We start from the raw sequence: 4,796 nt of genomic DNA, 5'->3' as shown, positions 1-4,796 counted from the left end.
CACGACGGCTGTAACTAGAGAGCGGTCGAGGAATCTGGCTGTTTATTTGAAGCAGCTACTGCAGTCCATGGAAACTGGTACAGTTAGCAAAGTGGATCAGTGTGATTTAGAGGAGTGAAATCATTGAACAAGTGAGGAAGCTGATCCACTTTGACTTCTGTTGTGGAAGTTTTCCACTTAAATAAAGCCTGCAGATGAGCGGTAGCTAACATTCTTTAATCAAAGCACACACAGAACATGCAACCAAGCTTGATGGAGAGCCTACATGACCATGGGCAGGGTCAGCAGAGTCTCACTGAGCCTAGCATGGCTCTCAGTTAAATACCTTCCACAGGAACAAAAGGCAGTACACAGCTGTTTCACACCTTAAGGTTCACACTCCCTTGCTACCTCCCAGAGTCCTCGAAGAGACAAAAGACTCTCCCTCCTGTGGAGTTGTCTGCTTCCCCCAACTTCCTAAATAGACCCCACCATTTGTCTTACAGTATGAGTGTCAGACATGTTAAAATCACCAAGGCATTACAATAACGTGATTAATACATAAGTGAAAGAAATTCCATTACAATCCCACCCTTTGATTCTTAAATCAAGAATCACATTAATACCAGAATTTCTTTCCTGACATTCTGTATATCACATCAACATTATTGTACACTTAAAGGAGTTTCACACTGTGTATCCTCACTTCACTGTTCTCCCACCACCCTTTGTTCATCTTTAATCCTCCCCACAATCTAAGCTCTCACATGCAAATGGCAACAACAATTATACAGAGGAAAGGTCTTCTCCATAGTGTCAGAGTACTTTGCATGGCAAAGTGAAACATCCTTAGGTGGTCATTCCCAGTCACAGTCATGGCTCCTGGTGTCTGTGCCATTTACAGAGTCATAATTCCAACGTTTGTCTCCCTCTGTGCTGTCACTTTTTGAGCTTGGCATGCTCTCTTCATCCCTCGATTTCTGTTCCAACGCGGGTGTAGATTTAAGGCAGAGCACGTCGTACACCTTAGTTGTCTTCCTCAACGTCAACGTAGAAACTTTCATTTTATTTTAAGATTTTGCTGTTCAAAATCTCCTCGTGACAATCCTTGGAAGCCCAGTGGTGCAGCCCACTGTTGTTTGTCTGCTGTCCTGCAGATGGTCCCTGCTTCTCACTGGTCCTGGTGAAGCATTCTCTCCTGGTCATGGTCTGTATCTGCACCTCAGTCAATCCTTCCATATCTCTCATGTCACGGTCCCTGAAATTTAAAAATGAAAGCTTCCACGGAAAACCTCTTTGCCCTATGTCAGCTTAGCACAATTAGACATGCACAATGAAGTTGTGCATTGTCTCTTAAAATTCACAGGGCTTCTCCCCTGGAGTAGTTTCACTCCAGGCCCTGTCATAATGAAAAAAAAAAACATTAGCCAGTGGTGTGTCCTGCTGTAAATCATGTGATTAGATCCCACGATTAACCCTTTGCTGTGGAAAAATAGATGTTATGCACACTTTCTCACAGTGACTCTGCACTGCAACATACAAGGTCATGAATAACACACCGCTGGAAATTCAAAGACATAGAAAGTGGCAATTAAAAGGTTAAATCAGCACGGCCTAAAAGCCCATGCAACCTGTTGCTGTCATCTTTCTGCTCCTGTAAAAAGAAACATACATACATACATCCACCTTTTGTCAGGTCAAGGTTTGTCAGTCCAGTCAGTCCCCATTTTTATTTGCTGACAGTAGAACCTCGTGACGCAATAAGTTTCTACTGCCAGCAATGACGTCATTTCAAAAAGAAAAAAAGAATTTAACTGGATTACCTCGCTGAATCCTTTTTGGCAGGGACTTGTTTCTGGTTGTCCCAAATAAGTGGCTTTCTCCCGAGCCCATTTTAATTTTTTGGAGAAACTCACTTGCGATTGTTTCAACATGTTGTGTAGCGCTTTCGATCCCGATCTTGCAGGCCTGCTTCAAAAGAGAAAATGCCAAACAAAAATCTCAGTGCACTGTTAAAAATCAGGCCTCTTTTTAGAAGTGTCTAAGCATGCTCTTAGAATGATAGATCAAAACAAACTGATTGGCAGTTTCAAAGTGGTACCAAAGGAAAATGCAAAATCCCCAAAACTTCATCCACCAGTCACACACCTCACACAACAACATTCTATTAGATAATGAGTTTTGTTTTCCCCCATGTACCCAGATGTGTGCCATGATAAGACCTCCCCACACATCAGAAACAAGAAACTCAAGAATCTATTAGTCCCCACTCATCTGACCCCCCTGCAGCATTCTGTTCACCCTTGCAATAATTCAATCATCCTTCCCCAAAATAATACTAGTTCACTAGTCTATGTATCACTTCTTAACCCACTAAGTGAACCGGACAAGATGATGGTAACAGCAATGCATGCTTAAAATACTATTTGGTCTTCATGAGCTTCATTGCATGTGTGTTTGTGTTAGTAGGATCAATGCATTTTTCTGTTTGTGTAATTTTGTGTACCTCTCCTCTTTGCGGTGCTCCAGACACTTTTCAATTCTCCACGCAAGGCAGTCGTTTTTCTTCCCAGTTTCCTAAACCCAAATTTCATTTCCACACTAAAACAGCCATGTTCTCCCCTGCTCCTTCCACTGTGGTCTCATCTCATCTCTCCCCCTTGCAGCAGTCCAGTGAGAGTCAGTTGTCTTTCAGCTTTGTCCTGTGTTTTCCACTGTCTCATCTTGCCATTTTGTTCCAAAAGTGGCAAATGTCCAACTCAGTCAAGTCTTTTCAAAGGTCCATTCACACACAGTGAAGTTGCAGCTCGTTCTAAATGCACATCCATCCATCCAGTCATGATGATGCCATTTTTCTCCTTGCTGTCGCTGTCTTGCACAGCTGCTGCTGCTGCTGGACCTTCACTGCTCAGGACACTGCTGTGAGCTCTTGATATCCATCTCGTTGTTCTGGAACTGCATTTCTTGTCTTCAGGGAGAGATTCTTGGAGCTTGTTTTCTCAGGGTGACAAACACATGGAAGTTAAGCTGTAAAACAATTCAGCCAAAACTTGGCTTGAGTGTTTCTAATGATGTTAACCTATAATTTTCTTCCGACTGCTGCACGTGGAAAATTGATCCGGGTCTGTTCCTCACCTGCAAGTGACACACTGAGACATTTTGATCATTGTTCTCATTGCTTAAAGAAACACGTCTCCCCTCTCTGGTTCTGAAGTCCCTTTCTTAAAAACCCAGAGAGATTGTAGTTGTTCTACATTGAAAATCACCAAACCCTCTTCCTATTTTTTTACTTATTTTCATCAACAATTCTGCTAAAAGAAATTTTTTGTGTGTCCACACTAGGGGAGCTGGTGGTCTGCAGGACCACCACCTTCCGCTAGTTGGAGACGAGACGACTTTTACACTCCTCTTTTTTCTTTTCTTGTTTTTTGTTCCCCATTTTCAACATTTTGAACCCAATTTTCACTGTTTTTTTTTTTTTTTTTTTACACACACATCAACTTTTCCCACACAACCATTCTCTGCAATCTTACACACACACATTTACTCAGTTCTTACCATACAGTCACACATTGAGTTTTGTCCCTGGCCGCCTGGTGAAACGTCTGCCGCTCTACTGGATCTAGATCCCATTTTACTACACGAGGCGTCCCCCGTGAGGCCCTTGCCTTCTACGGACCAAGGAACGAACACGCCACTCCGTGCACTATAGTATGCAGAAATGGACTCCGACAGCGTACCCGAACCGCTGTCCTGTGGCGTACTTGGATCGAACACAGGTCTGGGCGGCTTCTCTCCCAACAGCGCGCTCGAGCCAATGTCCTTGTGATGGACCGTACCCAACACAAGCCTGGGGCCTCAAACCACCAGGATTTCCTCCCGGAGACTCGAACTCCGGGGGCAACCAGCGTACTATTCAAAGAGGAATAGCAGATCACATGCGCTCACAGTGATCTGCACTGCCAGCAGTCCTCACCTGCATCTTTGCCATCAATGTTGAACTTCACTGGCAGAGAGCTGGGCACTCCAGTGGTTTTAAGGCCGGATCCACTTGCACGCACCTTGCTGGCATCATGGGTGGGCAGCACCTTCACCTTGTAAGGGTGGACAAAGGGAAGAGAAGAACAACACGCTCACAAATGAAAGGAGCCTCATTTACAGAACCCAAACACACACAAAGACTTTTCCATTTTTAAAGCTGGCCAGAGTGCAACACTGTAACATGTAACACCTAGAAGGTTCAGATGGTTGCAGTACTTTGCTCATTTGGATCAAAAGTTTGGGGGAAAATCTTTCATTAAATCAAGTGATTGTAATGCTCTTGCTTCCGTTGTGTAGTTAACCATCTATCATTTTAGATGTTTCATTAGCAGCCTGATGAAATTAGCTGTGTCGTTAGCCCACTTCAGCCATCCAAACAGATGACCATCTAAGGTGAATTATGCAGATCACTAGCACAGTACACAGATTACCACTCTTATTCCAGCAGACTTGTTGTTACTTCATTCTAATCATGCAGGACAACAAAGATTTATTCCTACTGGCTTTTTAAAATGTGCTTCTTCTATTCTAGAAAAACAAAACATGTTATCACTGCTTTTTTTTCAATGACATCTGTGTTGGCTGTGTCAGTTGCAGGCAAACATTTATCATATGGTTAGATTTAGGAAATAGCTTAAATTAGTGCATATTAACTTGTTACACTGCCTTGATTTACCTGCATGGGATCTCCTCATCAGCATATGACTGTACCCTGGATGATGATATGTGAGGAGCTTGAACTTGATTCGCTAACAGAAACTAGCTAGCTTAGCGCA

At 43.3% G+C, this 4,796-nt stretch overlaps 1 long non-coding RNA gene across 1 annotated transcript; it reads right to left on the bottom strand.

Annotated features, from left to right (window-relative positions):
• Window positions 1-1,093: 1,093 nt before the first annotated feature.
• On the bottom strand, window positions 1,094-4,758 carry LOC109199051 (uncharacterized). The gene is made up of 3 exons (XR_002059541.2): window positions 4,697-4,758; window positions 3,956-4,073; window positions 1,094-1,237 (listed from the first exon to the last, which is right to left on the bottom strand). It is a non-coding gene; the product is annotated as an uncharacterized LOC109199051 (long non-coding RNA).
• Between the last annotated feature and the right edge of the window lie 38 nt (window positions 4,759-4,796).

Source organism: Oreochromis niloticus, unplaced genomic scaffold (assembly GCF_001858045.2).
Source record: "Oreochromis niloticus isolate F11D_XX unplaced genomic scaffold, O_niloticus_UMD_NMBU tig00006639_pilon, whole genome shotgun sequence".
Lineage (NCBI taxonomy): Eukaryota > Metazoa > Chordata > Actinopteri > Cichliformes > Cichlidae > Oreochromis > Oreochromis niloticus.
The sequence above is the reverse complement of the archived record's forward strand: the minus strand, read 5'-3'. Positions and strand labels throughout refer to the sequence as shown.